The sequence below is a fragment of the Notamacropus eugenii genome, chromosome 5, assembly GCF_028372415.1.
Source record: "Notamacropus eugenii isolate mMacEug1 chromosome 5, mMacEug1.pri_v2, whole genome shotgun sequence".
NCBI classification, from domain to species: domain Eukaryota; kingdom Metazoa; phylum Chordata; class Mammalia; order Diprotodontia; family Macropodidae; genus Notamacropus; species Notamacropus eugenii.
The window spans coordinates 160976109-160988895 of NC_092876.1; positions in this window are offsets into that span (position 1 = coordinate 160976109).

Here is a 12787-nt window from a genome sequence, read left to right on the forward strand (position 1 = left end):
AAATAGGATTTTTTTTTTAAACATATTCTACCTCAATTAGGAACTATGCGTCTGTCTAATATTCCCCAGTAGTTAATATGCCACCTCATAATGAACTTCTTGGGGCACCTCTTCCGAACCCCAGAGACTCTAACATTACTTCAACCTGGGCACAACCAAGCTTTGTGTGAAACTAGCTTTATTAGGCAGCAAGGAACTGTAGATCTTAAAACTGGAAGGGACCTCAAGAGATCATCCAGTTGAGCCCCTTAGGCAGCTGCAGTATTATTATTCACATTTTTCAGGAGAAAAATGAAGCCCAACAACGTTGCCCAAGGCAACAGTTAGTATATAGTAGAAAAGGAACAGGAACATGTCTCTGGTGAAACTTGTCAATTAGCACAACTGCTACATTTAACCTTTGTAAGTATCAGCCTGTTCACACTGAAGCAAGAACTAATGAAGGGAGCACATTCTCTGTTTGTTCCCTACCTGATTCAAACTGAAAAAGGAAACTCTAAGGCATGAAAATAGCTGTCAAGATCCCCAGTTTCTGAAACTTTTTTTCCCATTCAAAATGAACTAGTATGTGCCTATTGCCTATCAGAAATGTGGGAATCTCTTCTGAGGCTAAACAGGGCCATTCCCATGAATCCATTCCTGTCACTTCCTCCCCCTAAAGGAAAGGTCAGGAGTACTAACAGGTTCTTTGTTGTGTAAGAACTGTCTTGTACGTAATCTACAGTTTGGATAACTTACCATTTTGGCTTTCTCTTTTCAGAAACTGCTATATGTATATGTGTGTGTTCGTCCTTCGTTACCAAAGAAGACCATGCTATCAGAGAAATGATGACATGACTTGCACTTGACTTTGTTTTGAGTGAGGGAGGGCTGTGCAGGTCACCAGCCTCACTTCTCCTCCAGAGCCATCTGAATCCAGTGGCCAGATATTCATCAAAATGACTGGAGATGACCCAGGATGAGGCAGTTGGGGTTAAGTGACCTGCCCAAGGTCACACAGCTAGTGAGTGTCAAGTGTCTGAGGTAAGATTTGAATTCAGGTTATCCTGACTCCTGCATTGGTGCTCTATCCACTGCACCACCTAGCTGTTCCATATGCATATGTACATATGTAAATACATACACATCAGACATTCAATCTATTAAGCACCATATGTTAAGCACTGGCGACAGGAATTCTGCTGAGGGTCTAGGGTTAAAAATACAAAAGGGAAATAGAGTGTCTGCCTCCTAGTAACATATAATTGGGAGAAAGGGAAAGCAATAGCATATTTAAAAATAAGTAAATAGGAATTAGCAATTGATTATGAATAGGAGAATGAAAGTTGGGAAAAAAGATGGCTCCTATATTATGAATCTTGAAGACTGGAAGACGAGTAATTCCTTCCAAATAAATAGGGAAGTTATGCAGAGGCATGCCCATAGTAGGAAAGATAATGAGTTTAGTTTGGGACAGTTTGAATTTGAGATGCCCAGAAGGTATCCAAGGAGAGATGGAAAAGTAGAAAAGGAGCTAAGCATTGAGATGCATTCTAGATTTAGTGATTTCAGGATCCAAGTGTAGAGCTGATAAATGAATCAAGTATTTCTGATAAGATCATTGAAAGTGTAGAGATTCAAGAGGAGAAGACTGAGGACAACCTTGGGATGCATTCATATATAATAGATAAGACATAAATGGTAATCTAGCAAAGGAAAATGGGAAGAATCTGTTAGACTCGTATCAGAATAATGTCACAAAAATTCAAAGAGGGGAGATTAATCAAAAGATGATTACCAATCAGTAAGCCAAAAAGTATTTCTAAAATGTTTACTGTAGGTTAGACACCATGCTAAATGGTAGAGACATAAAGAAATGCTGAATTGCTAAGGAGTTCACATTTTAATGGTGGAGACAACGTATAAATAATAATGTAAATACAAGATATACAGAGAAGATGAAATGTAAAAGGAAGGCATTACAGTTGGGGAGGCCAGGGATAATCAAATGATGCAGAAAGATCAAAAATGATGAAGATGAAGAAAATGCCATTGAACTAATACCAGTCATTAGGGACCTGTGTGTAATTTTAGTTGAATGATGAAGCCACAAGTCAGACTACAAGAGGCGAAGAAATAATTAGGAGGTAAGAAGATAGAGATGTGAAGTATAGACAACCATTTCCTAAGGATTTTGGCCATGAAAGGGCAAAAAGTCATATGGCAGTATCTTAATGGGATGCTAGGGCCTGGTGATGTTTTTAAGAATAGAGAAGAGAGGGGTGTGTTTGTAGACAGCAAGAAAAACAATAATCTATAAAGAGATATTCAAGATTAGAGAAAGGATGATTATAAGAAGAATCTATGGCAGAGAGGTAGGGGGTGTGGGATCAAGACATGCAGAGGAAGAGGCCTTGAGGAAGCCAAGGGCCATAACCAACCATTTCTTAGATATATTTTGTTGGGATTGGAAGCTCAATTCCGTGTGGACGGTCTCGGGCGGGTAAAAGTGGGACTTCTAAATCTTAGAGTCTTACGAGGCCCTCCATGAACAGTGGGGATTCGAGAAGGTCAGACTGAGCTAGCTCGGCTAGCTCGGGTATTTCCGCCTCTCCCCGGGAGATACGTGATGGGTGGAGTCTCCCTGCCCTCGAGGTCGTCCCGGATCTGGGCACACTATTGTTATCTAACAGCACGGTATTGAGATGCAAACTGTGTGGCTGAAGGTTAAGTAGGATTGAGGAAGCCTGAAAGCTCTCTTAGCACGTGTGGAGCCAAGAGGATGGTAGGCTCTGCTCCTCTTCTTTTCTCTCTCCCCTCCCCCTCTCTCCCCGCTTGTACTTCTACTTCCAATCCCTTAAGCTTAGCCTCCTTAGGAAATCTCCCCCTCTTCCTCCTAAGGAAGACCCCCCTGTACTTGTAACTAGATCCTGAAATAAAGCTCAACCCTTGTTCGACTCTGGAACGTCCTTTCTCTCATATGTGCATCTGGTTTTGGCCAGCCGAAGACCTCGGAGGTGAGGTAAGAAAGACTCGGGTAGCCCAATACAGGCCTCTAGGCCTGGCAATATTTATCTAAGCAGGGAGCAGGGAGAAGAGACATCCAAGCTGTGGCAAAATTCAGGGATATGGACAGTGATGCAGGCACTGCCTTCATTCAAGTTTTCTACCACCTACTCAATTCAGTTTTAGCCAATTATTGCCCTTTTGGAGTCATGGATCTCTGGAGAGGCTCAAGATCCAAAGCACTTAAGGAGAAGGGAAATGAGATTGTGCTCAGTGGGAACATGGAAGGTAATTATTTTCTATTGCTTTGCTATTTATTTTGTCCTGAAGAAATGGTATACAATATGTTTCTAAACTTAATAGTTGACTTGGTTTTCTAGCAGGTATTGAGCAAAATGAGCTTACTTCTAAAGTTCCCACATTTATATTTTTTAGGAAAAAATGAAGAACAATATTGTTTTAGTAAAAATGAACCCCGCTTCCACTCTCTAAACTGTTTGATATATTACGAAATTATTAGAATTTAAGAGTACTTGTCAACAATGTTTGCTTTAGATCTTGAGCAACTAAAGAATGGGAACTTCTATCTGTCTAACTCATTTCATGTGTCATTTAATGCTATATTACAGTGATCAGATGCTTAAAAATGATCTCCCATATTAGTCAAACTATTTTATTTCAACCTTTTTACCTCTGACTCCCCAAACTTTACCACTACGCCTTATCTGCTTTCCTAACCTGGAAGCTTCCTCCATCACCTCTGCAGTCCCTTTCCTGGGTCATGAGTACCTCCTAGAACCTCCGTTTTGAGAAAATGGCAGTCAAATAACATTACTCTCCTGGCTTGGCTTCTAATTTTTAGATTTCACTACTATGCCATCAAGTTTGTACCTTCCACACTTCCCACAGCCCAAACCCTCTGACATCCTCTTTTGCCTCCCTTTTAAATGTTGGTGCCCCCCTCCCCCTGACCTTTAGAATGTAAGTCTCAGGGAAGCTAGGTGGTACAGTGGATGAAGCACCTGCCCTGGAGTCAGGAATACCTGAGTTCAAATTTGACTTCAGACACTTACTAGTTATATGACCTGGGCAAATCAGTTAACCCCATTGCCTCAAAAATAAATAAATAAAGTCCCTTGAGGCCAATGACTCTTTTTTCTTTTATTTGTATCTCCAACTCAACACAGTACCTACCATGAAGTAAGTATTTAATAAATACTTGTAATTAGTATTTTTTGGTGAACAGGCAAACCTGGTCTCTGCTCTGAGCCTGTGGAAGGAAGTATCTTAATTTGCAAGCCTATTGTATTTTATTGGAAACCACTTTTATAAATCTATCAGGAACAAATGGAGATACTTTGCTTTTTTGACTTTCCCAAAACAAGTGGAGTTCTCTGACTTCATAAAATCCAGTCTAGTGTTATAATAATTTTGGTGGTGACTTTCTAAAACCCTTTGCTTTCATATCTATGAAGTGAATAAAAAATCAGAGAGTATTTGGGTTCAAATAGTGGAGAAAGATAAAGTCTGATATGTAAATAGGGCATGTTTCAATTATACATACCTAAGAAGGATTTTTAAAAGGTGCTTCCCTCCAGAAATAGCCTAAGCATTTAACAAGCATTGTTTGGGATTCTTGGACCCTGAATGCACCTATGCTATTTTATTTTAACCTTAACTTTCCATATTTCCCACTTAAATTTTGTTGTTGTTTGTTGGCTGGTTGATTGTTAGTTTGTTTTGTGCAGTAGGGAGAGAATACATTTTGGGTCAACAAGAAATTACTCTTTTTATTAGTGTCTTTATTTTTCACCATAAAGAATTTTGTGCATCAAATGGAATTGAATACCTCAAATAGCTGAGCAGTAGCCTACATACAAACATACAGATGTTCGTTCATTGGAATAGTCAAATCAGTCATGTCATTGACTAAGGAAATATTTTAGCTGGTTTAGCTCACGTTAAACGATCAAACCAGTCATATACTTTACTGCTATGACTAAGGCAAAACTTGGAATAAACGCAGCCTCCTCTTCCCTAGTGGAAAGAAATCTACCTTTCAGATATAAGTTTTAATTTTCCAGGAGAAAAGCATAAAAGTTGATTTAAAAAGACACATTGTTCTTTCTCCTCTTTTCCCTAGCCCTCTTTATTTTGACTATCAATCCAAATATGGTTCTTGAGATACCTGTTACTAATTTAGATCTCAGTTATTCCTCTATATAGTATCCACTTTCATATCTTACTCTCCCTTTTAATCAATAAGTCATTGACATTGATAAAAGACTTTTTTTTGGAAGTGGATAGTCCCAGCGGGTTTTCTACAGTCTACAGCCTCCATGCATATACACTCTCTTTCATGTGAGGAATGTTTTATCCCCTCTTCTCTACCTTTTAGTTTCCTTGACTTCCTTAAAGATTCAGCCTAAATGCAACTTACTCGAAGAGGACTTATCTACTCTTGTCAGTTACTAGTGCCTTTCTCTCTCAGAGTTTCTTCCATCTATTTTGTACATATCTTACCTCTAACTAGTTTTTTTTACCATGTTATCTCCTCCAGTATAATGATGATGATGATGATAAATATTTATATAGCATTTACTATTTACCAGGAATTGTGGTAAGTACTTTGCAGTTATTTCATTTGATCTTCACAACAACCCTGGGAGGTAAATGATATTATTAAACTCCCTTTACAGGTGAAGAAACTGGGACAAATATAAGTTAAGTGATTTGTCCAGGGTCACACTGTGGCTGAGGTCAAATTTGAACTCAGATCTATACCAGGGGAAGCACTCTAATCACTGAATAAGAATGTGAATGCAAGCTCTTCAATAACTTCTTTGTACCCACAGGACTTAGCACAATTCCTGGAACAAAATCAGCTCTTACAAATATTTTGTTGACTGAACAAGCAATACTCCCCTGCTCACCAGCCAAATAGTGTAACAAAGTTAAAAAACACTTCCCTCTTTCACACACACACACACACACACACACACACACACACACACACACACAGATCCAAGAGAGCAAGGGCTGACATTAGCATCAAATACTTTATGGGGCATCTTTGGCATGCTTTGGACTCCATGATCCTATAGCCTCTTAATGACTGTTTCTGAACCTCAGCTACATAACAGAATGAAGGAAATTTGAAATTCCCAATTTATTGAGTGTAGTTATTTATTGGACATAAATTTAATTTATTTCTAGGAGCACATCATATTTAATCAGTTTAATAATCAGCCCTGCCAATATATTTGTCTAATTTGTGGCTGGACTTTTTAGTCCTTAAGAACAACAAAGGTATAGTAACTTGCCCTAGGGTCTTCCTACCCTTATAGCAAGAATCCCTTCATAGTGCCTACCCAAAATCTCTGCTGTTGTCATTTCAGCCTATTCTTTCCTCTTTTTCATAGTGCAAAGAACAGCTGCTGTCACTCATACTAAATCCCTTTATAGATCTGAAAATTGTAATTAACTCTCCCTAAGCCTTCTTTCCTCAAGTCTATATAAACCCAATTATTTTTGCCTTTCCTCAGAGGTTCCATTCCCAAACTTTTAATCATTTTTATTGTTTTCCTCTGGATCCTCTCCAAGTTACCCATATCAACTGTAAGACCCCAAACTGAATGCAATGTTTGGTCAATGTCTGGCTAATGCAACAGGGAGCATTACTTCACTATCCCCCATGGGCAGCACTCCAGGATCATGCTGCCTGTTATCAGTTAAATCTTAAGCCTAGAGCAGAGGGATGTAAACAGCAATGATCTTCAGCATGTTCCAATGTAGATGAGGGGATCTTTTCCTTTCTGAGGTCATGGACACCTTTGTCAATCAGTTAAGTCGATAGAAACCCTCTCAGGAAAGTGTTTTTAAATGGATACAATAGAATACATTGAGTTATAAAGGAAATCACTTACATTGAAGCATAGTTACCATTTTTTTTAAATAAACGAGTTCAGAGACCCCAGGTTAAGAATGCCTACTTTAGACCTTCACATTTGAGCCAAATAATTGAATCCAGATCCTCCTAAAAGTGCTCTATATCAAATAATTCAATTATGAATTCTTGGGGTCAGAAGAGAATATAAGTGTTCTTTAGTTAAATTATTCATACATCTCTCTTTCCCACATACACACACATAAAAATAGACACACCTCCCTTCCCAGTATCCTTCTTGAGTAGTCTTGTCAAAACTTTACTTGGGTATGTTTAATGGCAGAGAACTCACTGCCTAACAAAGCAACCTATTCCATGGTTGAGCAGTTCTACTCCTTAGAAAGTTCTTTATGCTGAGTCATAACCTACCAGTAATTTCTACCTATTGCATAGAGTTCTATCTGGGTCCAAAGAGAATAGGCTGAATTCTTCTCCAAAAGATAGTTCTTCAAATAGCTAAATACAGCCATCAATACTGGCCCCACTTCCCACATCTTTTCTTTCCTAGGTAAAAATGAATGAATGAATGAATGAAGTCAACACAACAACACTATTTCCTTTCAGTATCTTTTTATAGCATAGGATAGAGGGTTTTCCTCCACTCTGGCTCCAGGTCTAAGGAAAGTACTATGAGAAAACTGAGTTAGGAGGTCATGCTTTCAAGATGATTTTCCAGAGGAGTATAGCTGACAAGGAAGAAGAGAATGTAACTGTCTCATTTGTGCCTTCCAGGGAAAGAGGAGAGCTCTCTAGCTACCTTGAGCAAGTATTCCATCATGTAATGAGCATTGTTCCCAATTTCCTATAACTCCACAGAAGTTGTCTTTCCCCTGCACAAGTATCCCCTTCTCTTTTCCATCTACTCACAACAACATGGCTCCCTGGGACAACTTCACCCTGAAGCCAAACCCTTGTAGACAATGATGATCTACCTGAACTCATTCTTCAAGGATTAATACACCCATATCCCAATCATATCTCCATCCCATTTGATTCTAAACCTCCAGGTACCATTGTACAAACCCTGCTCTCAATCTACCATTCCCTCTCTTATTCTCTTCCACTTAACCCATACCTCCAAAATATCCTCTAAAACTATCTACCCTTTCTGTTGTTCTATCTGGAATTTCTGCTTCTTTGATAATAAACTTTCTTTTTCTTTCTTGTTTCCTCCATTTACTTGCATTTACCTGACTCCCTCCTTAAGATACACACTCCTGATACACACTCCCTGATTACTTTTTCCAGTACTTTCACTCATCCAATTCCATGGTAGGAAGTGAGAATATTCCTTGTTCCTCATTGCCTCTACCAGGGTTACCTTTTACCATTACCACACAATAACTTCTCCTTTGAGTTTCATTTAGTCCGTATTTATCACCCAATAAAGATTTTGGTGGCTATTGCCTTTCAGACTCTAGGACATTCTTTTTCCTTCCTCAGTAACTGAAGTGTCTAGGTGACAGAAGTCTTTCTTTCCTTCCCAGCTCCTGTTCTTATACTAGGGCACTTCAACATACATCTTGATACTCCCTCAAATCCCTTAAGATCCAAATTCCTCAACTTACATATTCCCCATAACCTAGTCATCCACCTCACCTCAGCTAAACAAATTTAATCTTATCATCCCCCACAAATGTTCTAATTTCATGTTCATGAACTCTGAAATTCCTTTATCTGTTGTCATTCCATCTCTTTTTTGCAACCCCAGGTCTTCTTCTTTTTTTTTTTTTTTTTTGAGATCAGTTTACATTACTTTAGGCAGGCTAGAAGTGCAACAGTCACTTCTGGATGCACATACAATATTACTTAGCAGGGAACCTTTAATCTACTTAATTTTCCCAACATGAGCCCATTCACCCCTTCCTTCCCAGGTAGCCTGGTGGCCCTTGCTCCCTTGGGTGTAGGAGGGGGTTGAGGTACCATATTGGTGCTGTACTTGGTGAAAATACACGATACATTTTAGCTTTACACTTTTAGCTTAAAATTCCTAAACCCAAGCAATCCACCAGCCTCAATGCAAGATTACATCACCATATCCAGCAAGGCATAAATTTAGAGCTGGAAAAGAGCTTGAGTCCTATCAAGGATAATTCCCTCATTTTACAGATGAGGAAATAAAGATACACAGAGGTTAAATGATTTGCCTAAGGTCACATAGCTAGCAAATTCCTATGAAAGGATTTGAATCCAGGTTTTCCTGACTCCTACTCTAGAGCTCTATCCAGAAGGCCAGTCTGGAGCTAGAACATGAGTCTGCTGATTTTCAGCCCAATAAACATTACACTATACCATACTGCAATTCTGTCTCACATTTAAAGTTATGTGCAAACAAACCACCTTGAAAATATTAAAGAATTATATAAATATGGAATGGGATGAAAAAAGTGGTGATGATGATGTGACTAGTAGAGATACTACTATATCTATGTATACTATGTATACTAGTAGAGAAGTATAATGATCACTGTATTCAAGTCAGAAAACTAGGGGATGTCCAGATTCTTCTTCACACTAGTTTTATAACTCTAGAAGAGTCATTGAACCTCAGATTTCTCATCAACAAATGGTGATGACAGTTGTAATTCTTGTATTGCAGGCTTATCATGAAGAAAATATTTTGCAAACTTTAAAGTGATATGAATATGTGAATTTCTTTGTGTTTTTATTCCTTGCATGAATTCAAGCAAGTCACTTTTCTTCCTGGGACAATAGTCTCCTCATCTGTAAAATGAGCGGGTTGGACTAGTTCATCTCCATCACCTCTTCTGGCTCTGAAACCTATGATCTTTTTTTCTTGTCTGTCACATAAGCATAAAGCCATTATGCGGTTTTTTTTTTTCTTTTTCACAATTGTTTGTTCCACTCCAGATAAATGACATGGCACTTTTTCTGCTGAGCTGCATGCTTTACGTGTGCCCACTCTTCCCTCGTCATATTGAATTTAAATCCAGCTTCCCCACATATTAAAAATACATCTCTAATTTTGCTTCTCAGGTATTTGTAATGAGTACTTTTTCTATTCCCCCAAGTCACTAAGATTTTGTGAAAGTAAAGACCTTATTTTCAACAATCATTGCATTTCACATAAAATAACATAGATCTTCCTCCAAACACTTAAGGTGTCAATGCTATTCATAAAAAATACCAGTTCCTAATAAAATATGACTACAGAAGTCTCTGAGTAGTAGAATAATCTGAGGGGGATAAGGTCAGCATCATAGTGACTATACCAAATTGCTTCTCCAAAGCAATATTCTGCATGGAATCCTTGAACATAACCTGTTATCACCTTTGAAGCCCTTTAACTTTATACCTCCCAACACTGAAATGTGACTGTCTTTCTTCTAGTTAGTCCATTGTCCAACTCATACCATGAAAAGGGTGTGGGGGGGATCCAAATCTGATCATAAAATACTGATATAGGAGAGGTAAATGTAGAGTGTGAAGACATAGGTTCAGGTTATGCATCTTCCACTTAATAGTTGAGTGTCCAAAATATTGGAGGGGATGTGAGGAAACTGGAACACTAATGCATGTTGACGAAACTGATAAAGATTCTGGAGAGCAATTTGTAACTATGCCCAAAGGACTACAAAATTATGCATACCCTTTGACCCAGCAATACCACTAGCAAGTCTGTATCCAAAAGAGAACATTCAAAAAGAAAAAGGATCTTCATGTACAAAAATATTTATAATATTTCTTCTTGTGGTGGCAAAGAATTGAAAATTGAGGAGATGCCCATCAGTTTGGGAATGGCTAAAAATGTTGTGTTATGTGATCATGATGGAACACAATTATACTCTAAGAAATGATGAGCAGGATGCTTTCAGAAAAAAAAACTAGAAATATCAACTGATGCAAAGTAAAGTGTGTAGAACCAGGAGAACACTGTATACAGTAATAGTAATACTGTATAATGATCAACTGTAATTGACTTAGTTATTCTCATCAATACAAAGATCAAAGGCAATGTTTAAGAACTTATGATACAAAAATGCTACTCCATCAGAAAGAACTGATGGAGTCTGAATTCAGATCAAAGCACACTATTTTTATACTTTCTTTTTTCTTTTCTTCTTTTTTTGATCTGTTTTCTTTCACAACATGACTAACAAAGAAATATGTTTTGCATGACTACACATGTATGGTATATTAAGTTGCTTTCTATCTCAAGGAGGACAGGGAAGGAGAGGATTTGGAGCTCAATTTAAAAAAAAAAGAACATTAAAATTTCATTTTAAATGTAATTTGAAAATATGGATTGTTATTAAAAATAGCTGGCTCTCCAGTCAGTAAATTGCTTCATTTCTCTGAGTTATTGTGAAAAATGAAGATAATATTTCTGCTTTCTACCTCTTGCAATGTGAGAGCTAAATGTTTGCTGTAATAAAAGTTAAGCTTAACATACTTAGTTCAATTCAAAACACATTTTAAAGTATTCATACTACATGCAAGGTATTATGGCAGACCCAAACAGAAAAATAAAAATAGAATATTCTCAGACTCTCAAGGAGATTATCTCTGGGGGTCAATGAACACACATACAGAAAAGTAAATACAAATCAAATTGAAAGGGTTAACTGTGACTTTGGGGACTAAGTCAAGATATGATTCAAATCTGTGTTTACCTCAAAGGGGAATAGAATGGCACTTTTCCAGGAAAATGCTCCATACAAAATATGGTGATCATGTTAGGAAAGTCTTTTTATTTTCCCTACCACAAAACAAAAATGGATATGACACAAATGATTCACTATAGTCCATGAGCACATATAGGAACATAAAAATATTCAAATAGTCCAGTATATTAATTTGACTATTTCCCAATTCAACAAAGATCCCTTGTAGGACAGTTGAACAATTTTTTTTTCTTTCACATTCACCTTGGAACCCCACCATGCTACAATTCATGATGATATGCTCGACAGCTAGTAAGATCCAGAGCTCCTTGCCACTCATGATGTGGAGTTATGCCTTTACCTGTGGGGCAAGTTTGCATGGATGTTTTTTTTCTGGGAAGATGGTAGCCTATTCACAAACTTTGCAGTCTGTAAAATTAGGGACACTGAAATTCAGGATACTTTAGGATAACACACCAACTCAAATCCAAAGGCTTTTAGAAAAGTCCATTCTCAAGATTGCTAATATTTGACCATGGATCATAAAAACAAATTAAAAAGCAAAAGAGGGCATCCAGGAAAATTAAGCACAGAAATTCCCTTCTCAGGCTCACCTGAGAAAGTGTAGGATGTCCATTCTGTTCTTATTCTGCAAGACACCATTTTCTATTCCCAAGAGTTGGGGTGAGGGTGGATGGCATTACTTTATCTAAAACTTTCTACTCCCATAGACCATAGAGAAGATGGTTCCTCCAGTCATCCCACCCCCTCTCCCACTCCTGTTCTTCAGTCACCACCTTCTTGGAGAGAACCCCAGTGAATGAGGATCAATAATTGGAACAATTCTTTGTGTCCTTTCAGCAGAAGACTAGCATGCATATCTACCCTCAAGGGAGATTCCAAAACTATACATTCTCTGTGATCTCAAGAAAAAGCTATTAGAGTACTATCAAATTTATTAAAGGCTCTCCTGATCAACCCATCACTAAATTAATTTGGGAACTGATACCACTAGTAACTTGAGTCATCAAGAAAGGTCCTATGTCAGAGGTGATTCCTTTGCTGAGCCTTAAATAGAACTACAAATTTCAATGGGTGGTAGTAAGGGGGGAGAGTATTCCAGTCAGAGATGGATTAGAAGAATTTATTAAGTACCTACAGTGTGACAGGCATGGTGTTAAGTGCTGAGGGTATTAAAAAAGGAATAAGATAGTCTCTATCCTCAAAGAGT